Source organism: Equus przewalskii, chromosome 13 (assembly GCF_037783145.1).
Source record: "Equus przewalskii isolate Varuska chromosome 13, EquPr2, whole genome shotgun sequence".
NCBI classification, from domain to species: Eukaryota; Metazoa; Chordata; class Mammalia; order Perissodactyla; family Equidae; genus Equus; species Equus przewalskii.
The window spans coordinates 652,120-665,022 of record NC_091843.1 but is presented as its reverse complement, the minus strand read 5'-3'; the positions used below and the strand labels follow the sequence as shown (position 1 = coordinate 665,022).

Here is a 12,903-nt window from a genome sequence, read left to right as displayed (position 1 = left end):
GTGTCTGTGCTCTTGTGACATTGCAGGAGTCAGTGCCAGCTAGGCCAGAAGTCTGGTCTTGCTGCACATGCTCTGCCTTCGAATAAACACTTACGAGTAGACTGGAGATTTTTGTGTCAGTTACTCCACCTGGAGGACCAGCAGGCAGAGTCTCATGGACCCACATTTGGGTTGAGTGTGGCCAAGAGGGACTGAACACATGGAGAATATGGCCAAGGGGCTGTTTATGCCAGGTAGGTCCCTCCTCTTCATAGAAGCCTCATGTTTCCATCAGAAGCAGCAGGAAAATGGCCTTCACCTCTCTTCTGCCTTCGAGATCTCACTCAAGGGCCAAAACTAATTGCAAGGGAGTTTGATTTCCAGCCTCTCCAACTAGAAAGAAGGTAGCCAGAGATCAAGGAGCTAATCCACAGTCCCCAGAAAACTAAGGTATTGAGGCTTTCTCTTCTGGTTTGGAAGTTATCTATTCTGGCTCTTGTTCTAATCAGTGCAGCTGGAAAGTTTTAATAACTGGCAGTAAAAGTCTTCCCCCATTACCTTGTTTTTCAATGTTTTCTTGGCTATTTTCACAATATATTTTTCAAGTATATATTTTTCTCAGACGCATTTTTCAGATAATTATTTCAAATTCGTTTTAGAAACTACAGGTGTTTTTATAATTTACTGGGTTTCTCCTCACCCTGGCAAAGTTTTCTCTGTACTGATCTCAGTCCCAGGTCTGATAGGTACAAAAGGCAGTTTATGTGTGTGCTGTTTGTCATGTGCTCTTTTATCCTGGAATGTATTTAAAAAATCTGATCCATAAGGAAACAGACATCCTCATTTTCTCCCTTTATCTTACTGTGCCTCTTAGCACCTTCTGACGCAGTCACCTGTGCCCTTCTTCTGCAAGCATCTTCCCCCTTGACTCCCATGTCACCACACTCTCCTGGATTTCCTTCTCCCTCTCTGACCACTCCTTGTTAGGCTTCCTAACTAGCTTCTCCCTCCTTCTCTGCCCAACACTTAAATGCTGAGGCTCCCTGGGCCCCTTTCCTGGGCCCTCATTTCTTCACATTTTACACTTTCTTTTTAGATGATTACCAGAAGTCACATGGCTTCCATTATCAACTGTGTGTCAGAGACACCCAAATAAGCCCCCCAAGACCCTTTTTCTCTGTCCTCCAGGCCCACGCTGTCTGCTAGACATCTCAACTTGGTCCCCTCGAAGATACCTCTAATTCAAGTGTCCAAAACTGAGCTCACAGCATTCCTCCCAGCTCTTCCCCAGCATTCCCCTTCTCAGCAAGTGGCTCCATCATCCAACCCATCACTTGTGCCAGAAACCCTGAAGTCTTTCACAGAGTTCCTACATCCAGTCAATCAACACACCCCACAAAGTTCATCTCCCAGTTATTTCACAACTCTGTGTTTTTCTACCTGTTTCTTCCCAAGTTGGGCCAGTCATGACATCTCATGCCCAAGTCATGGGAACTGTGTGGCCCAAGACCTGGGGCCGGCCAGCCAGCTCCTTCCTGGAATTGGTTGAACTCAGGCAAAGGTTCTCTCAGGTGGGAAACCTCAAGCACGAATGACAGTAGTTTCAGCCTTTCTACTTAAAGGACAGCTGGGCCAACCATGAAAGTCTTGGGTCACGCTTCCTCAGGATTTGTTAGCGTTGCTCAACCTCCTGACCTTCTGACACTAGTTGATGCTGAGGAGAAATCTGAAGCCAAGGTGATGTTTCCCTTTGGGCGGAACTTGGATTTTCCAGTCTGGATGCCCATGTAGGTTTTCCGTTATCTATAAATTTGAGTAAACTTTACCAGAATGACAGTTATATTAGTTTTTCCTGGACACATTATACCCTTTAAATCTGTAGATTCAAGTTTTATTTTATTCCAGTTCTTCCGTTTACTGCAGTATTTCCTTTGGCAAGTTACTAAACCTCTCTGTGCCTGAGTTTTCTTGTGAATACAGTAGAGATGATAATAGTATCTAACCTTATTCAATTATTCTGAGATTAAATGAGATCATGCATGTAAAGTGCTTAAAACTATGCCTGGCGTATATAGTAAGTGCTCAATAAATGGCAGTTACTATTCTTATGATTAGTTCAGAAAAGTTTCAGTCTAATGCTTCTTTACTTATTTCCCCCGTTTCATGTGTTCTGTTCTCTTCTTTAGGAACACCAATGTTAGGACTCATTTGACTGTCTTCCATCATTCTCATTTTTGTGTCTTTGTTTCTTTTCCATTTTTTGTAACTAGGTTTTCAGTTATGTTTGTTCTATTTTTGATGTTTCTAATGTTTCCAGGGAAACATCAGGTTAATACAATTCAGTTCCCTCATGTTTTCCTTAAATTTAAACTAAAACTCTAAAATTGTACAGCTATATTTTTATCCTTCTAAAGTGTACAATCTAGTGGCTTTTAGTATAATCACAGAGTTGTACAACCATCACCACTCATTCCACAACATTTTCATCACCTTAGAAAGAAACTCCATTCTCCTTAATAGTCACTGCCCATTCTTCCCTCCCATAGCAACCACTCATTGACTTTCTGTCTCTATCATTTGGTCTATTCTGGACATTGTATATGAATAGGATCATACACCATGTGTCTCGCTTCTTTCTCTTAGCATAGTTTTGGAGGGTCATCCGTATTATAGCGTGTATCAGCAGTTCATTCATTTTTGTGGCTGAATAATGTTGCGTTGTGTGTATATACCATATTTTGTTTATTCATTCACTAATTGACGGACATTTGAGTTGTTTCCACTGTGCATCTGTTTTTGCCAATGTGATATAAGGAGACAGGATCACAGTCTCCACATAAAAGGCTACAGAATCTCCAGATGAAGGAGGAGGCTTTTGGGGCGAATTTGTGTCTTCTGGGGGCAGTGGATATGGGTCAGTGCCATTCTAGATTTTTGGAGATTCCAACTTTACGCAATCTGTTATCCCTCTTAGTATGCACATAATTATCACACCATGTTTCTTCTGTGTCAGGTGGAGACAGTCCTGCCCATGGCACATTCTGACTTTCTCCGTCTTCTCACTCACTCTCTCCTTGGCATGGTTGGTATTCTTTCCTGAAACACCCTCTTCTCATACTGTCTCTCTTCATTAGTCATCATACTGTTTTCTAAAATCTACTCTGTTGAGGATTAGGTGAAGATAGACTTTTCTGGAACACTGAAGACAAATATCCCCCACCCCTTTTTCATGTTCCATGTGACTTAAAAAAAAAAAAATGTTTTGATCTGGAGTTGAACTGAAAATGCAGGACTGAAGAGGATGTGACAAGCCCAGACATCACCATAGCTAAGGTGTACAGCTGAAGTCTTTTTATAGATGCCATAAGGAATCTAAGTAAAACCCAGAATATTAAGCAGGGACTTGGGATGAAGGCAGCTTGGTGGGTGGAGGACATTTGGGAATTTTAATCCAATCATGAGATGAAAGTGATTTAAGTACACTTAACATCTCAGCACTTTCTCATTTCACAGTTCACTTACTGTCTGTATCTGGCTTCCCTTATTTAATCCTTTTATTGTTATTTTTATTATTTTAATTTTGGGCATTTCCCCCCAAATAGATTATGAGCTTCTTAATAGAAGAGACTCCGTTTACCTTAAAACACTCATATTTCTGTATCTGGTTCAGTTCAGTGCACATTTATCTCCTGGCTCCTCTGATTTCTCTGGACTCAGTAGATGCAGTTTTCTCTTCTAAGGTAATGATACTGAAACCTAGCGAGGTATTCATGAGGATCAGATGAAACCAAGGGTGTGGGACTGTTTTAAAACTGGAAAGAGCTATGTAAAATATCTGTGGCATTTAGAAGTTTACAGATAGCAGAAAGTGCCAGGTGCCAGTGCATTGGGCTTTCAGGGCAGGTCCCCAGTACCGTCTCCCGCTGAGAGCAGAAAGCCCTGAGCATCCCCTCCGTTAGAAAGCTGCTCCCATTCCTCTCCCAACCTCTCCTTTCACAGGGCTCTTAAAGTGTGATTATGCCATAGAGAAAGCCATTCTGCTTTTAAATACCTTTCTTTAACAATCTTGTAAGTTCTGACTATCACTGGTTTGGTTGATTTGTTTTTAAATCTGCAAAATTTCATTTAAACCAGGAGCATTTGCTCAGGTCCGTATTTCTTTAGACCAAGTCCATCAGCAGGGGTTGACCGGTTACAGAGTGAGTATTTGAAACCTTGGACCTGATGCCAGGAGGCTGAGGTTTTCTTGTCCTGGGCCTCCACTGGTGGGGGTGGTGGGGAGTGGGGAGGAGAGGGAAAAGAGGTGGGAGAAGGAAGCAGCCAAAGGAGCACAGTCCAGAATAGAAGTGTCTTTTGCCTTCAGGATATATCAGCTCCAGGAAGAGAGACTCATTCTCAAGAAAGAACAAAGAAACTTACAAGTGAAAAACTAGAGATAATTCAGAAGTGCTGCTGTAAAAAAGGGTTTAGAGGGATGTAGGTGGGTCACCGGCAAGGTCTGGAAGGAAAGGAGAAGGAAGTCCCGGTTTGAGGGCCATAAAACCTTCTTTACTTCAAGCAGAAACAAGCTCAAATAGAAATATTTCTACTCCTTATAATCTAAGCTGAGTCTGGTGTCAAGGTGCTTGGGTGCTGGTCTTGGTTTCAGGGACCAGTTTTCATAAACCCCGACCAAATCCTTTAAAGCATCTCCTTGTGTAGGAGCAGTTGAAAAGTACTTTGGGGAAACAATCACAACCATTACTCTGAAACCATAATTATAACCTTATCATAATTCCTTTGCCTTTTTTGAAATGAGTTTTAGACGAGAACAACCCTTTATAATTATTAGAAACATTTTAAAGATTTTATTTTTCCTTTTTCTCCCAAAGCCCCCCAGTACATAGTTGTGTATTTTTAGTTGTGGGTCCTTCTAGTTGTGACATGTGGGATGCCACCTCAGCATGGCTTAATGAGTGGTGCCATGTCTGCACCCAGGATCCGAACCAGCGAAACCCTGGGCCGCCGAAGCAGAGCACGCGAACTTAACCACTCGGCCACAGGGCTGGCCCCTATTAGAAACATTTTGAATAATTGTCAGTGATAATCTTTATTAATCATAAAAAAGGAAATACATTATTAATCTTTCAAAGTACCATCTCTGATCTTCTGCTAGGTGTGTGACTGTTTTTCACCTCACTTTTGGACAAAGTGTGGTCCACACATGCCGCTCCCAGCCTGGCCCTCAGAACCATGGGAGAATTTAAGTTAAAGGCGGTCCAGCACTGCCAGCAAGCACTCATTAGGTATTGTCTGGAAACTGTTCAAGGCAAATGTTTCTTAAAAAGCGGCCACCAGTTTCTGGGAGTTAATAATCTACTTCTTCCCGTGCCTCCACTCCGAGTGGTCTCACTGCTGTGTGGCAGTCTCCTCTGTGTTGGGTCAAACACCGATCAGTGACTGTTAATGCGCTGCCCTTTTCAGAGGACTGACCTTCTAATTGATCAGATCCATCTGAGGTCATGTCTGGGGGCATCAAGCTTGCTTGCTGCGTTCTGACAGTGCCTTCTTGAGTGGGTGAAAATAATCGGGTGCAGTGTAGGAAGTGGGTGTGATGTATGAAGTGGAGCAGCTTACTCAGCCGCAGCCCAAAGTGAGGAGAATATTCCAAGAAAACATTTTGGTTTACCTTTTTTCTGGGCTTTGTCAATACCTGGAATACCATATGCACTTTGTTCCAGGGAAGAGATGGTTGGTCTGAGAGACCTGAAGACTCCAGATTCGTCTTGCCTCCCTCAGCCTGGGATACCACCTCTTCCTTCTCCACCCACCCAAGTCTTTAGAAGTCTTCTACTACCAGCGCACATGCACCCCTTCCCTGAACCCTCAGTAGCTGTCAGCACTGATCCTTCTTGGACATGTATTGGAATTCATCGTGGTACAGTTGCCTTAGTCTGCTCCTCTCCATGTCCACCCCACCCCCAGCAGACTCTTGAGAGAGTGGCGTGAAGTGTGAACACTGCAGGATGTAGCAGACGTGAGCAGCCACCGGGGAAAGTTTTAGTGAAGCTCTCTGGAAATCCTCCCAGGGAGGCTCTGAAATCAAAATTAAGAAAGAGAGGTAGAAAAAAGAGAGACAAAATATTGAAGGTTTAACCTGATAAATTTTGAGAAAATGAAGAAAGAAATGCGATATAGGAGGCAGGACTTTGGGTCTAAACCTGAGTGAAATTTATAGATTCCAGTAAACCAAATCCCTAGAGAAGAGGTACAGCCAAGAAAATGTTAGAAACTTGGTTGCAAATTGTATGAGTTTGAACCAAGAGGGCCAAGTTTGTGGGGTAATGGAAAATAGAATAGGCATTCCAAGAATGATACATTGCTTTCCCATTAAGAAAGTAAGGAAGTACCATCTGAACAGTGAGTGAATATGTATGGGAAAGCACAGGTTCAGGCCTATACCGAGAGACATCATGGCCCAGCGTTACACGCACACTCCAGGGTCTGCTGCCTTGGGTTTGACGGGGTTCAGGGCAGGCAGCTCCAAGATGTGCCACTCTGGTATGCAGATTATTTTGAGCTCAAGACATAGAGGATCAGAAGACTCAGGAAGAATATTTGGCCTTCCCCTAAATTGCCTGAAGGAATTTGAGATGGAGGGCCTGATCCAGGAAGGAGCTAATGCCCCGAGATAACTATAGTATAATGTCAAATAGGTGTGCTAGGAAAGGCACCAACAAGCCCATCTTATCGAAGTCCTGTCTCTTGGGCCACATTCTCTATGGGGGGTCCCGTAAACAGTTGTCTAACAAACATTTGCTTTCCCATGTCCATGTGGGTTGCCTTCCTCCCCTTTGAGGTCCCAAGCCACTACCCCAGCATCCTCCTTTGTCTTTGGTTGAGATGATGTTTAGGGGGGTGGCTTTGACCATTGTGGCGAGTTGCTCAGTTTTGCCTAAGTTTCTGTCATGTATACATGTCATTAAACTTTGTTTGATTTTCTTCTGCTAACCTACATTTTTAATTATTTGACCAGCCATAAGAACCTTAAGGGAAGGAGCCGGGGAATTCTCACTCTGCCCCTACAGGTTCAAATGTCAGCGCCACCACAAAGCTCTGTGCCCATGGGCAATTCTTAATCTCTCTATGCCTAAATTTCCCCACCTGCCAAGTGGGAAATGAATAATGGCCACCTTGTGTATGCTTGTGAAGACTGGAGGAGTTGCCAGCAATGGTGCCTGGCACAAAGTATCATATCACATTATTTTATAGTATAAAATTTGAAAGATCTAGTTGGTAATTTATTTGGAACAAATAAGGAAACTTTAGGGATAACCTGATCAAATCCTCTGTGATTCCACAGATGATGAAACAGTGTCATTTATATGACCTTTATAAGTCACTTCAAATGCATTTTATTATCTACTAGTCTCTTTGGGTCATTCTTAAATGGGTTCTTATGTATTTAAATCTTGTCTTCCAGTATGATTCTTGAATACAAGAACTTGTGTCTTAACCTTATGTGACCCTAAAAGTGTGAGACACACATAGCAGAGCTTAGTAAATACCTGTTAGTTTTTTTAAAAATACAAAATTTCAAATTTATCCCAATGGCAGCCATTTACACATTAGCAATAATTAGTGAGTTTGGTTTTTTTTTTAATGCCACTTTGGAAGACCCAGAGAGCCCTGGCAGAAAGGTCTAGATAAGTAAGTGTTAACAAGGGAGAGAAGGCCCCAGAAGGAATTGTGACCTGGCAGCAGATCTGATGGGTCTTGGCAGTGTCAGAGGGAAGAAGCTGTGTTTACTGAAAAAGTTTGATGAAAGTAAAAGGAGGGGACACCCAGGACCATGGCCCATACTTTCCACCTGCCCGCCTTGTCCAACTGCAGTCGACTCCACTTCATGTGCTGATTTCACAAATGTGGAGCTCTTGTCCTTGCGCTGCTCACAGCCCATTGGAGAAACAGATGTGTCAACAGCCTCACAACAGAACCCAGGCCATGAAGGGAGACCCTGCTGGGCCTGGGAACTCAGGACCTACCCAAGCCGTGACCAGGAGGCGAGGTTTATCCTTGTTCTTAACCAAACGTTAAGGGGACAGCCCAAGCGGCAGGAAGGCAGGGAAGACCACAGTGCTGCACTACACCATCCGTCTGTGAGCGATTTCAGACAATGACCAATTTTCTGCTGGGGGGCAGAAGGGAGAATAAGAAGAAAAACCAAGTCCAAAGGTCCTAATTCTGCGGGGATGAACAGCCTTGCCCTATGTGGACAGAGTGTGCTCTTTGATGGAAAGGCAAGACTTTTCTTTGGAATGTATAGAACTGGAGGCAGGAGGAGGCTGGGGATGTAGGCTCTGGAGGAATGGAGTTGAAGCTATTCCCCATTCCCCCTGTAGGCCCTCCCTCAGGGAGAGGATCACTTGTAGAGACTGGAGTGACTGCAGGAGGGAGAGACTGGGGTTCTGTTCAACAGCTGCATAGGGCTGGCGACTGTCCCTTTGCCTCTGAGCTAGAGGTGGCAGTGGAACAACCTTCATCCCCCAGGTTTGGATGCCGAGGTTCCACGAGGACCTGGGCGTCAGGTGGACATAGCAGGAGCAGGGTTTGTGCCACCTTGCCAATTCCAGTGCCCTCAGAGGGTGTCCACCAGGTGAGTGAACCCTGCAGGGGGCTGCTGGGTATGTGGGCAGCAGTGAAAAGCCAGATGTCCTCCTTCCTCCCAGCAGCAGCTCCCACATCCTGTCCCGCCTGGACCCATCCATATGATTTAGCACCTTCAGAGTAAAGGGACAGGGCATACAGCCAGTTGGGTTGCCAGATAAAACACAGGACACTCAGCTAAATTTAAACTTCAGATAAACAAGGAATTATTGTTATTGCATGGGACACACATTAAAAAAAAAAAAAGATTCCTTGTTTGTCTGAAATTCAGATGTAACTGGGTGTCCTGGTTTTATTTGATTGTTTGCTTTGCTAAATCTGGCGATCTCAGCAATAGGACGGCATGCTAAGTGAGCCTCAATATTTGTGAAGATGGAATTAAAGTAGGAGTGGCAGCTTCCACAGATGGCACTGAGCCCTCAGGATCCAGGTTTGGTTACTGATTCCTAGGTGACAATACCCTCTCCAAGCAGTGAGTCCCTCTTCCCTCTAGGAACTTTGGGACAACGACAGAAAATAAATTTTCTACACTGGCTGGTTTGATTGGCCAGCCAAAGCAATAGGTAATAGCTCAGGGGTTTCAAACAGCCAGTCACAATTCTTACAGATTGTGAATCCAGGTCATGCCAGCATTTTGGGTAGGGTAGGGTAGGTGGTAGGGCGTAGGGTGGAGTAAGGGAGGGCATCAGAGTGTTTGCCTGTATTTTGTCTCATAAACCTTTTGTGTCTTTGGGTGACTGTGTGGACATGGCTACGATATTTGTCACTGTAGTCAGGGTCTGAAGTGTTTGCAAGTCACTGATAGGACACTGAGACCTGCAGGGCGTTACTGTGAAGACTGTGGGATCAACAGTCAGGATGAGTTAGTGTCACACTCACAGGTTAGGGTGAGCTTTGCCTTCTTCTGGAAAAATCACCCTTTTGGAACCATCTTACCTTTTCATGGAATCTGCAATCCCTGCATATGGGTGGCCAATGCTTCATTTAAATCGGAGTTTCCAATTTTGTCATTTTGTTGTAATCACTTACTAAAAGCATACATTGGAATCTAACATTGTTGCACCCAATCTTGGGCAATAAATATAAGTGATCATGTGGGACTAAAGGCACTGCTCAAATGGCCATGTGACTTTTCAAACTTACTTTATTTCCTTCTCTAAAGGGAAAGTCTTTCAACTTGGCTTAATTCCTCAGAGCTATACCAAATGGGTTTGAAAGTGTCAACTTACTTCACTTTCTGTCTGGTTCTTCTTGGTTGCAATCTACCACCGTTCACCTCTGAAAACATTGTTCTCTTCCCTCCAGTTTATAATTCTCTCTCCTCCTTTGTATTCGTTGGGGTGCTCCAGAGAAACAGACCAATAGGATGTGTATATATATAGCGAGAGAGAGAGAGAGGGAGAGAGAAAGAGAGAGATTTATTTTAAGGAGCTGGCTCATGTAATTATAGAGCCTGGCAAGTCCAAAATCTGAAGGGTGTGCCAGAGGCTGGAGACCCAGGAGAGCACTGATGCCTCAGTTCAAGTCCAAAGGCTGAGTGCTGGCAGAATTCCTCCTTACTCAGGAGAGGTCAGTCTTTCTGGTCTATGCATGCCTTCACCTGACTGGTTTAGCAGCATCTCAATAGGAAGAAAGCTCCCTGCCAGTGTTTACCTCTCACGCGGTTTTGCTATCTCCTGGTGCTTGAGTTGTCAGCATTCAGCATGTCCTAGATGTGTGCACCCTACTTTTCCATGAGCCGTCATTGATGAGCCATGGAATGTCACACATTTGAACAACTTATTTAGACAGTCCAGAGAAAATCCAAAGGGAAAGAGGAGTGAGGAGGAGTGCTAAGAATAAAGAAAAGGTGGGAGATGGCAGGAAATGATGCAAGGAGAAAAGGCAACAGAAATCAGATTTTCTACTAACTTGCTTTATGTTCCTACTCAGTTTATAAATTAGCATCTACATTTATGACTCATTGGATCCAACTTTTCTGATCCTCTCATCCAGCAGAGCTGCAGATCTCTTTATTGGGTGGAGCTGAAGAAGCTTTAAAAGGGGGCCAAAGCCACAGGGAGACGTGTTATAATGAGCGAAATGGTCTTCTATAAACTGAGTGCTGCTGAAGGCTGGAGACAGTAAGGTAGAGGTTAGCAAACTGTGCTCTTCTGAGCCTTGGTTTTCTAGTTAGTCAACTGGCTAAACCACTACATGAAAAGACCCCAAACTCACTGTCTTTAACAAGACAGGCCCCCATTTCTCTTTCAGGTAACAGTGCAGATGGTGGGCAGGTGGGTGGTCCATAGCAGTAATTCCACTGTTCCATGTGGTCACCGGGGCACCAAGGCTGGCATGTTGGCTTTGCCATCATCGATACATGGTATCCACCTGTGGGTCCAAGATGACACTCCAGTTGTCTCCTTTCCCAGCCGGGGGTGGGAGGGGGTGGCAGTGGAAGCAGAGGGCCAAGAGCTTTCTTTTTATGGACATCACCTGAGAGTTGCCCTTTTATTTCTGCTCACATCCCACTGGCCACAGCCTTGAAGGGAAGCTAGGCATGTGCCCAGCCAAAACTCTGCTGGGAGGGGTCTGATTGCTAAATAGAAGAAGGTGAGGCCGGAAGTCTGGGAGTGGTTAGTACCTTCTGTGGCATCTAGTTCTTTGGAGGTGGTTCCCATCCCCCAAGAGAGTCTGTAAGACCCAGTGGGCAACACCTCAATCTCCCACTCTCTACTTGAGAAGTTCCACTTTCATCTATTTTGGGGTTCTCTCTAAATTTCTGTCTGAAAAATAAGTTTCTCTGCGTTAAAAAAAGTTTGAAGAACGTTTTAGGGAAGATTAGCTTGTCAAGGTGGAAACAAAAGCTCAAATCAGTGAAGTGACTTAGCCAAAAGCACTCATTATACCTCGGAGCTGCACCTGAACCCCGTGGCCACAGCTGTTCTGACTCGGGAGCCTGAGGAGAGGGTAGTGGTATTGTCAGGACCCTCCTCCTCACATATCAAGCTCATCTGCTGTCCCACCCTCTCCCCACCCAATTCCTCTTCCACACTCATACCAAACAGTTCTCAATCTCGAGAGGAAATAAGAATCCCAAAGTTGAAAAATCCCATCTTGCTTCAGGAGTGCAGTCACTGGTCAGTGGTATGTGACTCAAGCAAAGTCTGCTACCTCCGACTTCTAGAAGTTTCTGCTGACTGGAATGCAGACAAGATGTCCAGATCTGGGGCAGCCTTCTTGGGCCACAGGAAGGAAACAGCCCAAGAGAGAGGTGGGTCACAAGATAATGGGAGCGTGGATCCTTGATGATTGCAGAGCCACCATGGTGAGCCTAGGCTGCTGTTCTAGACGTCATCTTGTCTAAGCCACAGTCATTTAGGGTCTCACTTAAAGCACTGATCATCATCCTAATTGATAGGGGAGGAGGGGGTGGAATACTACTTTCCAGCTGTCAAAGATAAATAAAGCAGGACACTAGTTAAAGCAGCAAGAACAGATTTTATTCAATGATTATTGCAATAGGGAAGAGGGTTCAGCGTGAACTGAAATCAACTTCAATTTGTGTAGAGGTAAGGGCATTTTAAAGGGAGAAAGAGGAAATAGAGAGGGTGAAATAAGGGATGGGCCAGCAGAGTCAGGAAAGGGGAAATGTACATAGGGATTTGCTGACAGGCTCCTATACTCCTACAGAGACTAGGAGACACGGACCTTATCTTTAAGGGTTGGCTGGAACAAAGAGTAATTCTTCTTGCAGCCTTGAGTTGTCCCAGGCAGGAACTTAAGGGGGCTGGAGCAGTCATCCTAGGGACATGGCCTTGAGCTGTCAGAAACCATGCTAGCGTTCATTTCAGTCTCTTGATGCAGGGTTTGGGCAGAGTGCCAAAGAGCTCTTCCTGCAGTATTTATAAACCCACCCCACTCCCATATCCGGGATCTCTGTGGGGCAGCACCAGGACACCTCAGCCCTTAGGATGGTGGGAGAGCAAAACTGATCCGGAACTTCAGGCTCCTGGCTGAACTGCCCAGCCCTCTCCTCTGCACATGGGAGATGGGCCGGCTGGGAGAGGTGATCAGACGTGAGTCGGGAGAAGAGGAGCTGCAGTTGCCATCACCCATCTTCTAGGTTTCCCTCGTGTTTTTATACGTTAGAATGGGCCTTTAGTCAAAACCCAGGTCCCTCAGCTTCCTAGAGCTACAGAGCAGGGTGTGGGACGATGGGGTCTCACTTCTGACATGCACAGAGCAATGGCTGGAACGCAGGGCAGCCCGGATGCCCTGAGCTCCTCTGAGGTG

General features: G+C 44.9%; 1 long non-coding RNA gene across 1 annotated transcript; it reads right to left on the bottom strand.

The window, feature by feature from the left end:
• Positions 1-4,796: 4,796 nt before the first annotated feature.
• Positions 4,797-9,990, bottom strand: LOC139075225 (uncharacterized). Its single transcript, XR_011525383.1, has 2 exons — positions 9,855-9,990; positions 4,797-6,054 (listed from the first exon to the last, which is right to left on the bottom strand). It is a non-coding gene; the product is annotated as an uncharacterized lncRNA (long non-coding RNA).
• Between the last annotated feature and the right edge of the window lie 2,913 nt (positions 9,991-12,903).